A 13,604-nucleotide genomic window follows, 5' to 3' on the forward strand; every position below is an offset into this window, starting at 1 on the left:
AGGGTGAGGCTTTGTCTGTCTTGCTCACTGCCACAGCCCAGCACCTGGAACAGGCCTATCACAAGTGCGTGATAAATGGTGGGTGGATAGATGATTGTTTAGTGAGGCTAGACTAACTCTTTTAAGGTGTGATATAGTATTTAAAGTTCTATATATCCATCATCGACTGGCCTCATGGGATGTTAAAAACAATAGCTTCAATTTTTTTAAAAAAATACTCCTCTTGATGTAGAAGGAAAGAATTTGATACTAGGAAGAGTAGGGAGGAAAGAAAGAAATTAAAAGGTTGAAGGATCTAATTATCAGTCATAGCGATACAATAATTTTAATTGAAGAGTGTGGCTAGACTTATTGCTACCTCTGAACAATATCTAGATCTTCAAACTTACATAGAAACATACTCCAAAGAGTGCTAAATTCTGTGGCATAGTATTTCATAAATCAATAGAAACACTATAAGCAATACAGCCAGTGCTGCAGAAAGCAACATTTTAATCTAATGCTTTACACTAGAGGAAGCAGAATCCATAGCTTGACCATCTTTACAAGTCAATGGATAATGAAAGGTCTAGAAACCATACCTCCCTCTGGCTAACTATTTCCCAAAGTTGCTTATTTCCTCTGATTGCCTTTTCCTCTAGTCTTTTATAATAACAAATTATCATCTCTTTTGCTCACAACCTCCTTTTTTCTCCCTTTTTCAAAGGGAAATTTAGATTCATCTTCAAACCCAAGCCAGCATGTCCTATAATGCATTCTAGACAATAGAATGTTTACAGTTATTTACAGATATTTCCCAAATTTAAAAAGTATATATATACACATAAATATATATATTTCAATAAGTTTAGGAAACACTAATGCATGTGGTCTCTCTCTCATAGATATGTAGTACACATTAGCACACTGAACCTGAGAAGTCATGCAATAAAGACTTTGTACGTCTTTGTTTAGCTCAGCGCTTCTAGGACTTATTTGACCAGAGGACATTACCTTTTTCCCTAGACATTTCTCACAAACACAATTGATGAAATACTTCTATCTTTCTATTGACACACCCACAAGATAAGCCCTTAGATGTTTATAATACATTGTACAAAAAGAATATAAAAACTTGATGTGGTTGGAGGCATAAAAAATACACATTACATACATATTTTTTGAAGTGTCACTATGTAGCCCATTGAAAGAATGGACAATTTAGGGTACGCGGAGAGTCTTGCAGACCTGAGGCTGCAGCCAGCAGGCACAAAGGAGAATAAGGTAGCAAGTGTCGTAGGCATGGTATGTAATTTTTTGCCTAGCTCCCCTGTTCTAGGAACTGCCTCTACCAACTCCTGCACCACTCAAATAGGTGTAGTAGGAAATGCCATGTCTCTGTGCTTTGGAACGCCTGCCTGTACAGCTATAGTCGATTGGTACAGGAGTGGCTTCCTCTACTAAGCTGGACCAAATAGTTCCTTCCCTAGAAATTTTAATCCACAAGTGAAAGACCATAAGTATAAGAACAAAGCTGGCAGTGAGAGAGAAGTGGGGACAGAGGTTGAGCAAAAGGAGGCATTCCCGAAGGGCCTCTTCCAATTCTCCTCCTGCCATATCTCCATAACCAATAAATCTCCTGCCAATAAATCTTCTCCCTTTTCTCTTTTCCCTGCTTTTTTGCTAGAATGAGTTTCTGCTCCTTACAAACAGACAAATAAATGCTGGCGTGGATGCAGAGAGAGAGGAACACTCCTACACTGCTGGTGAGACTGCAAACTAGTTCAACCTCTTTGGAAAGCAATATGGAGATACTTTAAAGCGATACAAGTGGATCTACCATTTGATCCAGAAATCCCATTAGTGGGCATCTACCCCAAAGATCCAATGACACTCTACAAAAAAGACACCTGCACTTGAATGTTTATAGCAGCACAATTCATAATTGCAAGGCTGTGGAAACAGCCCAAATGCCCATCAATCCAAGAGTGGATTAATAAAATGTGGTATATGTATACCATGGAGTACTATTGAGCTCTAAGAAACAACGATGATATAGCACCTCTTGTATTTTCCTGGTTAGAGCTGGAACCCATACTACTAAGTGAAGTATCCCAAGAATGGAAAAACAAGCACCACATATACTCACCAGCAAACTGGTATTAACTGAGCAGCACCTAAGTGGACACATAGGAACTATAGTAATTGGATACTGGGCGGGTGGGAGGGGGAGGGAGACGGGTGTATACATACATAATGAGTGAGATGTGCACCATCTGGGGGATGGTCACGCTGGAAACTCAGACTTGTGGAGGGAGGAGGGGTAAGGGCATTATTTGAAACCTTAAAATTTGTACCTCCATAATTTGCTGAATAAATAAATAAATAAAAGAAATCACAAAAATGGAAAAACAATAGGGGTGATTATTTACTTTGTAGAGCTGTTAAGAATCGTATGCCTTCAAATAACTTATTTTTCTCACATGTTTAAGGTAATATAATTTACTGAAATTTTATTTGGAAATAATTTTTCAGAAACTGAACTAATATATAAATAAGGTAGTTAAAATATGTTGACATCAATTTAAATAAATAGAAAAAGTTAAAAAAAAAAAAAACAGACAAATATACCAGGGCAAGAGGGATATATAATGGATGAGTCAAAGACGGCAGGGAGCAAACATTAGAACTAGTGAGACACGCACGGGTCATTTCCCATTCCCTGGGCTTTCTGTTTCCTCCCTCTGTGCTCAATTGAAAGAAAGTGCAGTTTTCATGGAAAGAAAAGAAACTGATTCTGTAGGCACAAGATGCTAAAAAATCTTGCATTTAGATTCTCATCAGTCTATGAAAACCTGATGATTTTTAATGTTTTCAAATTGCACCACTGTTTTTTGTAAGTGCTTTGAGCTATTCATATATTATACCAACCTTTACTTCTTGAAGATCTCTCCCTTCTTAAGGACCTCTGCAGGTTTTTTTCTAAGAGAAGTATTTCAGGTGTTTTATTCTGTTTAAGTACAAACATTGTTGAGCTCTTTTAAGGCTCATTGATATGCTGGTTGCATTTCTAAAGCATCGCTCTAGAATGAAGTCCATATTTTGGTGTGGGTGGAGGAGTGTGAGAAAGTAAGAAATAATTTAACTTTATTGTAACCATTCATCTTAAATTAACTTTAAACCAAAGAAATAGGCCAACATAAAAGAGCTGAACAAGCAAATAACATTAGAGGGAGCAATTGGGAAAGTATTCAAACATACAAGCAATCAGAGAAATACAAACTAATAAAACAGACATCTCTTCCTATTAGCCAAGTTATACATTCATACACATACACATACGTATACATGTTCATATACACGTATGTGTGTGTGTCCTTTTGGGGAGTGATTTGGCATTATATACCAAATGATATAAAAAATGCCCATGCCCTTTAATCTTTGGGTCTACTTCCAACAATAAGGAAAAATACAAAATATGAAAAAGTTACATCCCTAAATAAGTTATATACTATTTTTCAACAGCAAAAAATAGAAACAAACTATGTCCAGTTAGAAGGGAATAAAGAGGTAAATCATAATATATCTACTTGATGAATTGTTATCTAATAGTTAAAGCCATGGTTGTGGAAACTATGCAGGAAACTAAAAATTACTAATAATTTTATATTAGAGAGCCAGTCTAACATTGCATGGATAGAATATCAATAATTACAACTATGTGAAAAGAAACATATGGAAACAAGCCTAAAAGAAATCCAACAAATTGTTTACAGTGAATTGCTTATAATAGTGTAATTACTTTTCTGTGTTTTTGAATGTGATTGTTTTACTTTCTAATTTTACATTCTCTAAATGAAGCAGGTCTAGTAAACTAACAGTAAATATTCTATTTGTATTCTATGCAAATATATTTTAATATTAAACAACATATAGGCAACTAGAATTCAAAGGATCAAGAGGATCCTTAAGAAAAAGCACCTGTTTTTTAAAAAGTAATTAAATCTCTGATCTATATCTAGTACAAGTTCTACAGAAAGTATTATAGCAGGGTATATCATAGCAGAGTACACAGTGTTTTAGAAGTTGTGCATTGAGAAAACATTTTTAAATGTTCCCCAAGGTAATTCCTAGGGATGATAATATGCTATTCAGGGTGGACATGACAATTACATGACCTCCTTTTAAGGCAGATTATACTATTAAATTTTCTTCTAAGAGAAAGCCAACATACTACTTAGTGTTATAAATATTAAACATCTCTTTTACATCTTGTTACTTTTTTATCAGACTTTGTTCATGTGCATGAGGAAGACTGAAAACAATTCCCCAATGTATAATAAATGCCATCAGAAGGACACTTTGAAGCAAAGAAACCTGAGTGATTGCTGCTATGGTTACTGCTATTACAATGACTCCAACAGTATAACTGAAGTTTAACATTCTAAAGACAACTTCGCCTCCCCCACCACGACGCTAAGAAAACTCTGGCATCACTGACCATCTCCTTGAAATTTTCTCTGACTTAAATTGCATGATACTGCTACTGCTGACAGCTAACAACAGTTTTTGAGTTGTTGCTGTGTTCCAGGCGTTGTTCTTAGCACTTTCAAGCATGATCTCACTTAATCCTCACAATAGCCCTTATGAACAGATACTTTTTTAAAATTTCAAAATATTAAGGGGTTACAAATGTATTTGATACATAGATACCTTTTATAATGCTCAAGTCTGGGCTTTTCATGTGCCCATCACGCAAATAGTGTTCATTGTACTATAGGTACTATAGGTTTTTACTCCTCGCTCCTTCCCCTAACCCCCTTCTTGATTTCCAATGACCTTTACATCTCTCTGTGCCCATCGATTAGTTCCCAGTAATTAGAGAGCACATGTGGTGTCTGCTTTTCCATTCCTAAGATTCTTCACATAGGATGGTCTCCAGTTCCATCCAAGCTGCTGCAAAAGACATTATTTCATTCCTTTTATGGCTGAGTAGTACTCCATGGTGTATATATAACACATTTTGTTATCACAATTGAAAAGATGTGGAATCAACCTAAGTGCCCATCAGTTAGTGAGTATATATTATTTTTAACAGCCACATTTTACAGATGGGGAAATTGAAGCACAAAGAGGTTAAGTTGCCCAAGATTACCCCACTAGCTAAGTTGTATAGTCTAAATTTGAACCTAGCCAGTCTTACATGAAGTCCATTCTCTTTTTCACTATATCAAAGCTCATCATTTCCAAGCTGTTGTGCTACTTAGAGTGACCTCCGGTTCTTTCACTTGTGTGCCCTCTGCTACTTTTTCACTACCTCCTCTCGTCCTCCCCAATTGATAAATAAGCCCAGGACCTAGTCCCCTTCTGCCCACAGGTTCTTTCTCCTGGACTTAAGGATCATTTTTTTTGGACAATGAAGACTCAGCTTGTATATGAGATGGTACATGTAAAATACTTGCCATGTGTTTATAAAATAATATTAATATCATTATTTTATTACATGAGCATAGTGCTGTACTATTCAAAGTACTTCACATACATATTTTTATTCAAGCCTCAACTCTACATGTTGGAGATGAAGTTTAGTCTATTTCCACCCAACTTTTGGCCTCCCTGTTCTTTCAGGATGCTATCATCCTCCCATGCTCAAAATCGGAGTCATCTTTAGCTCCTCTTTCTTCTTTCTTTAGTCTCTACATGTGATCTGCTGCCTGGTTTTATAGATCCCACTTATGCAAGCTTTTAAGCTTTTTTCTTCCTTTTCATTTCCCCTGACACTAATGCACCACTCCAAGAATGTCATTTCTCTTACATACTCAATAACCTTCAATGGCTCCCTACTACCCACCGTATTATATGCTCCTGAGCCAACCCGTAAGATTTATTTATACTATGTCTTCACCTAACCTTTTGACATTAATCCACTATGTGTCCTACACTCATTCATATTGGACGGAATGATTTATACTTAATCTTTAAACAAAAGGGAATAATGTAGAGTTTCAGACAGATTAAATCACACACATTTTATGTGTCAGACTTCTCTTATGAGCAACTTCTGAGTCATTTGACCTGAGAAGCTCTTATGTCTTGCAGATATCAGCTAAGATTACTTCATTTTTAAAAATGTCATTCATGTAACTATGCTTCAAATTTAAAGAATAATCCCCCCTCCCCTACATTTTAACACAGTGAGCAGCTTCCTCCATTCCATGTTTGTAGCAGTAGAAAAGGGAAAGAGATGGAGGCTATTGAAATTTAAAATTCCCCTTAAAAGTTCTCCCTTGACCTAATGAAAGAGTATGGTTCCCAAATAAGAAATCAGTGAGTCAGAAGTAACATTATTATTACATCCAGGGCTGTAAACAAGGTTACCCTGAATGATGAGAACAGGGAAGTAGCAAGGCAGGTAGCAAGTTTTTTTTCCTAGGATTTGATTTGCTTAAGAACTTATGAGTCATCTTTAAACCTAATTTTGGTGATATTATTTCAACGCTACATTTTTAAAGAAACAAAAATCACTTTTTTTCTCTTATTATGGTAAACCGGATAATTTGGCCACACAACAAAGGCACTGAAGTGCCCCCTGGTGGCAACCTATCATAATTGCAGGTTCATACTCCCTGGGGATTCTCTAGCTTCAGTCTGTCCTCAGTTCTAGACGGTCGCTATTGCCTACATGGTGCTATTTCAGACTTCTATTTGTTCTCATTTTATGTCCCCCACCACTTAGCTGATGCCTGACATTCTTATGATAGTTCTTCATTTTTTTTTTTTATCACAAAAGCATTAGGAGAGCCACAATTCTATGTGCCATTTGCACCTTGATGTAAATGGGTTACTCTTTGGTGTGAATAAGTTCACAATCTTTGCTGAGAGGGATTTTGACAGACAGAGACATTCCAGGGCTTTCAGAAGAGAAAAGATATTACTGGCAAAGGTGTATAAAGAGCACAAAATGGACAGGCAAGATGAACCAAAGATAAATTTTGTCCATCTCGATGTTTCCTTTTTTTTAAGCCACAATCAACTTTAGGAAGGAGGTAGCTTTGATGGAAGCAAAGACATTTTGGTGAAAAGGAGCCTTAGCATAAGTATGGGCTATTGGACAGGTTGAGGAAGTTGCAGGGGAGAGGAGAAATCATCCCTCCTAAGTGCCTCTACACTTCCCTGCCAGCACTACCAAACTATTCCACAATCCATCCTGAGAAATTTGTTTAACCTAGTTCTCAGCACATGTCACTGAGACTTTCTGCCTGTTTGCCTCAGGCTCAGAAGAGCTACATGACCTGGTTAGTTTAACACATGCCAATGGCTAAGTGATTCCTCTAATTTCTGTAGGAAAAAAAATCCCACAGTAAAAACTAGATCGTAGGAATCCAATCTAATGTTAATAGTAAGAAGATCTTTATTATGCTCAACAGCTGGTTTGGGAGAATGTCAGAGTAATACTTCTTTTCTAAGAGAAGGAGGATTGAGCCAGGAATGCCAAGCTGCAGAATGTTATCCTTCTCTCGCAACCCTGATTCCAATACTGACTCAGCTATGCAGATGTCAAAATCCCTAAAGATACTTGCTCTTCATACTGCTTGATTCCGAGAGAGAAAAAGAAAACTTTTTAGAATAGAATATTCTAAATATTCTATTCTAAATATTCTAAATAGAATATTATAGAATATAGCCAATGACTATATTCTCTTTTCCTAGATCAAAATCAGAAGCTCAGTCCTTCCAAATGCCACAGGATGTTGAGACACCCAGCACGGTATTCTTTTGTGTACCTTGATATATAATAGTCCATGGAAGGATTTGCCTATATCACTTAAAACCGGATGTTTCTCCTTTTAGAAGAAATCTTGCAAGTGTTATAAATCCTACCTCTTTGTTCAATTTCCACAGTGATCTTTAAGAGGCTGTTTGCAGGCTGGGCGTGGTGGCTCACGCCTGTAATCCTAGCACTCTGGGAGGCCGAGGCAGGTGGATTGCTCGAGGTCAAGAGTTCGAAGCCAGCCTGAGCAAGACCCCGTCTCTAGTAAAAATAGAAAGAAATTAATTGACCAACCAAAAATATATACACAAAAAAGTAACCGGGCATGGTGGCTCATGCCTGTAGTCTCAGCTACTCAGGAGGCTGAGGCAGGAGGATTGCTTGAGCCCAGGAGATTGAGGTTGCTGTGAGCTACGCTGATGCCACGGCACTCACTCTAGCCTGGGTAACAAAGTGAGACTCTGTCTCAAAAAAAAAAAGAAAAAAAAGAGGCTGTTTGCAAACAGGAAACTCTGGGTTACACATCATTATCTTCTGAACCATCTCTCCTACTTTAAGTGGGTAATCATTTTGTTTTGCAGAGGTGGAAGCCTAACTTTCATAGACTAGCACTACTGCTCTTGAAGCCGCACTCTCCACTATGGTAGCCATTAGCCACGTGTGGTGATCAAACTCTTGAAATGTGGCTAATCTGAATCGAGATGTTCTGTAAGTGTAAAATATCCACTGGATTCCAGTCTTACTAAGAAATAAAAGAATATAAAGTAGCTCATTATTAGTTTTTATATTGGATACATGTTCAAATGATAATATTTTGGATATACTGGGTTAAGTAAAATGGTGTATACAACCACAACAAGTAAGATGTGCAACGTTTGGGGGATGGACATGCTTGAAGCTCTTACTCGAGGGGGGAGGGGGGCATGGGCAATATAAGTAACCTTAACACTTGTACCCCCATAATATGCTAAAATAAAAAATAATAATAAAAAATAAAATTAAATTAAATTAATTTCACTTGTTTCTACCTTTTTAATTTGACTCCTAGATAATTTAAAATTACATATATGCCTTGCATCTTATTTCTACCAGTGAATCTCAGCACTTGCTGCATGTTAGAATCACTCAGAGAGCTTTTGAAAACCACACAATGCCAGACTCTTACCCTAGGCCACTCAAATCAGAATATCTGGGGTTGGGGCTCTGTCAGTATTTTTACTTTTTTGGAAGTTCTCCAGGTGACTCTGATGTGCAGTCAACATGGAGAATTGAGGCTCCGAACTCAGGAATTCTATGATTCTAAGACTCTCATGACAACTCATGCAGGTTAAAAGTTCAGAGTTGTTTTTTCCTTATTCTGTATAATCAACTTTGTCTGTTCTCATCTATTTCTCCCTAAAGAAACAATGAAATGTTTTCAGAGTCATGCAAGTTAAACTTTTGTTTGTTTTATTTTTTAATGAAGTTCACATGAATCCAAAACATTGCCAGGGCTGGAAAAAAATGCATTGAACTTGGGATTTGAAGGTTGATGAGTAACACATAATCTTTCCTGGGGCTGCTTCTTACACTTGCCCTTTTCTTCTCAGAGGCACCTGCCTTTGTTCCAACTAATCACAAGGAATGCATCCTAGTGCTTCTCAGACTTTCGTGTACCTGTGAATCACCTGGGGATCTGGCTGAATGCAGCTGCTGATTCAGTGGGTCTGGGTGTTGCAGAGATCCTGCGTTTCTAAAGAGCATCCAGGTGATGCCCCGCTGCTGGCCCTTGGACCACTCTGTGAGAAGCAAGGCGTCAGGGCTCAGGGAATTAGCTAAGACTCACCTTAGGGTAAAGCATGGAGGTGAGCGTGTGCATAGCTGCCCAGTCATGCGCAGAATGTCAACAGCACATGGACTGTTTTCTGCAATGAACATGGAGTAACCTCTTTAGTGAAGTTTTCTCTGATTTGCCCATTGAAGCTTAGTTACAAGGTAACATATTTTCTCTATATAAAAGTGAGATTCTTGAGGGTGGGACAGTGTCTTCATCACATCTGTTAGCCCTAAGCCCCATAGGCCTTCTTCCTTCCAACTACAGGGGGTAAGAAGGAGCCTGTGGGCTCAGAGGCGGGTCTTAGACTGGGATTAATCCCGTGTGTCCCCAGACCTTTCTGCCTCCACTAACAGGAGTCAAGACTGAGTCTCAACCACCCACTGCTCCCTGACCCTCATCACCGCACCTACCTCGGGGTCCCCAGCACTAACTGCAGCTGCCCTTCTATCCCGGCCTGTGTCTGTGGCTACACACAGCCCAGGCTCCCTCGTCACCCCACTTCTCCCATCCTCTGCTCCCCAGAAGACCACACACATCATCATTCTGCCCCGATCCTCCAATCTCAGTACCCCACCAGGGTGCCCTCTGGGTTCACGGCCCTTCTGTAGAAAAGCGTCTGTTATCCTCAGCCTCTTCCCTGAATGTCCCTCTCACCTGGGGACCCTCCCATGGATGCTGCTTTCCCTGCAGCCTCTTCTGCCCCGGTGATGCTTTTCCCTCATTCCCCACCAGTGGGCTCGGAGATGGAGCGGTGTCCTCCTAGCCCCAGGCTCCTGCTTCCACACCATCCTCCCGACCCCCTGCTAAAGCCCTCGCTGTGTCTCTCACTCCCTCCCTCTCCTCGATGCTCTTCTCCGCTTCTGGGTTGCTCCCTGCTCAGTTTGATTATTTTAGCTCCAGGCTCACTGTCGCTGTCTCCTATACCACTTCTTTCCCTATTCTTGGTAGTTTCGACACATACAGATAGGGCATCCAACAACCTGCCCTCTAGTCACTTGAACTCCTCTCCTCCAGCAAACCTTTTAAAATTTCACCTCAACCACGCACTCCACGGACATACCCTCCCAGACCAATAATTCTAACATCTCTGATTGAGTCAGAGTGTGATCAATTTTTTTTTTTAAATATCACAAAATCTAACACAATAAGAACATTCCAAACTTATTTCTTGCTTGTGGCACATTGCAGTGCTGGGTTGGGTGGAGAGCCTTCCACGTGGAGATTCAGGGACCCAGGCTCCTCTGACCCAAGGTACGGCCACTCCCCGGGACCTCACAGTCCTTGGCCGTGTTCTCTGCGCTCAGCTGGCAGAAAGAGGGAGCGTGTGGGATTGCATGAGAGGATTATTTAATGGGCCAGGCCTGGAAACTGGGCATATCACCTCCACCCACATTCCCTTCTCCAGAACTAGTCATGAGCCATATCTAATTGTGAGGAGGAATAAAAAATCTAGTCCAGCCATGTTGGTGGTGAACACACTACAACATCCATATCTTCATTTTCACCCATCCCAGCGTCTGACCACTTACTTCCTGACTCTCTAGCCCACTCTACCCAGTGCCCCAACTGCAGCAAACCTTCAACTCACTGAGGGACCCATCCACTGATCCTACCACACTCAACACACTGGCAGCACCCAACCACTGTTCCCACCAGCTTCCTCCCACTGGGAGCACCCATCCACTGATCTCTCTACCTTCTACCCACGGGAGACCCATCCACTGATCCCACCACCTTTTACTGTCCCTCGTCCTCTTCCCTTTTCAGTCTGCTTAAATTACCTGGGCAATTATGATGAAGGCCCCCTTGCATCTAATCTCAATTGCCTTGCTCTTCTCTAGCTTTATCACTTGGCAGCCCCTCAACCCTGGTTAAATCAAGCAAACTGTACCTGCACCTAAACAGCCAGCATGGATGGGAAAAACTCCCAGCTCCACTCGCTGATCCCACGTTATGTTCACGATGAACATCAGTGAGCTCTTACTGCTGCCAGGCAACCGTGTCCATTCCCCTGGTCCATGGACTCTCCTCTCCAAGGCATCCACATAATACCTTATCCAACCTCCTTAGGCCACTGATATCTTTTTCTTGACTCTTACTTTCCTATTTCACAGGGAAAATTAAAGCCACCAAGGAAAAAGCCACAGGCACACACCACCACCCCCACCGGCATCAGCACCCACATGTGCTACCGCCCACCTGACACTATAGCTGACCTGTCCACGGGCCCAGCTAATGCCACCCCCCACACACACACAGAGATCCCATTTCCTCCCACCTACTCGAGGGCATTGCTCTAGCAACTCTCCTCTCTCTGGCATCAAACATCGCTTCTCTCTTTGAATTATTCTCATCATCATACAAAAATGGTATTATCATTCCCATGAAAAAACTCTTGATCCAGTTCCCTACAAAGTACTTCCTGTTCCTCTACTCTGTCTCCACTTCCTCCCTTCCCCTCTCTCTTAAACCCATCCAAGCTGGCTTTAACTGCTCTGCTCTTGTCAGGGTAACAAATGGCCTCCTCATTACTAAATCCAATGGTCACTTCTCAGTCCTCCTCTACCTTGGCCCATCAGCACCATTTGGCACCAGACCTCTCACCCTCTTCCTCGCCTTCCTCACCTTGGCTTCCTGGACACCACATTCCCTTGATTTCCCTTTCATCTCACCAGTTGTTCCTCACCACTGTCCTTTGCTGGTTCCTCCTCGCCCCCCGACCTCTTGGGGAGTTGCAGAGCTTGGTCTTTGCACATTTGCTGTACTCCACTGCAACCCCCGTCCCTGATGATTTCACGCAGTCTGGCTTTTAACACCATCCGTGCCCTGCTGGTCCCACGTGTGCCCCGCCAGCCCAGACGCCTCACCTAACTCCAGACCTAATGCCCGGTGCCTCCTGGGTGTCTCCACTTGGGGGTCACACTCAAATGATCAAAAGAAAACTTTAATATTCCTCCCCAAACTGGCTCCACCCACAGTCTTCCCATCTTGAAAGCAACTCTATCCTTTCAGTTGCTCAGGCAAAAATGAAAAATTGCAAACAAAAAACCCAAACCAAACCAAACCAACAAAATAAAAACCTTGGAGCCAGTAATTCCACTCTTTTTCTTACATCCAACTTCAACCAGTCAGGAAATCCCACTGAAGTTTTCTCCAAAATATATGCCCCTCTCACCACCTCCACTGCCACCATCTTCATTCAGGCCACCAGGACCCTCCCTGGATTCCTGCAGGCACCTCCTCACTTGTCTCCTCCCCTGCACCCCTGCCCTCCTGCAATCTATTTTCCATGCTACAATTGGAGGTTCCTGTCATAATACAAGTCCTATCCCTCCTCTCTCCTGAGCCCCCACCCACCCACTGCTTTCTGTCTCACTCAATATCAAAGCCAAAGTCCCAGAATGACCTACAAGGCCATTTCCTCTTTGACTCCAGCCCCTATTACTCAGCTTCACTTCACTGAGGCCACCCTGACCCCTTTGTTATTTCTATGACACCCCCTGTATGCCGCAGGGCCTTTGCTCTGGCTGGCCCCTCTGCCTGGAATGCGCTTCCCCAAGACATCCACATAGTAAAACTCCTGCTCCTTCTTCAAGCACCTGCTTATTGAACCTCCTAAACCATCTTATTTAAAATACCCTTAAGTAGCATTTTATCACATTCCAACATTTTAGGATTTACTTACTATGTTTAATTTTTTATGGCCTGTCTCTTGCAGCTCCAAGAGGGTATGGATTTTTTTATCTGGTTCTTTTGTTCACTGTTACATCCCAACACCTACAGCCGTACTCAATAAACACATATTGAATAAATGAATGAATGAGACCATGCCTTGATGGTCTTTAACTCAATGCTGTGTACTCAAAAGATAATCCATAAATTTTAATTACACAAAAAACTTAAACCACTCTACAACCTTTCACTTAAAATGGTTATGCTTTGAGAATGTCGAGAGCTCTTTAACAGAAAGTCATATTTAAAATATAGAAAAACTGGAAAGGCATGTAAGGGTCATTTCATGCAAATGAAATACTGACA

Source organism: Microcebus murinus, chromosome 6 (assembly GCF_040939455.1).
Source record: "Microcebus murinus isolate Inina chromosome 6, M.murinus_Inina_mat1.0, whole genome shotgun sequence".
Lineage (NCBI taxonomy): Eukaryota > Metazoa > Chordata > Mammalia > Primates > Cheirogaleidae > Microcebus > Microcebus murinus.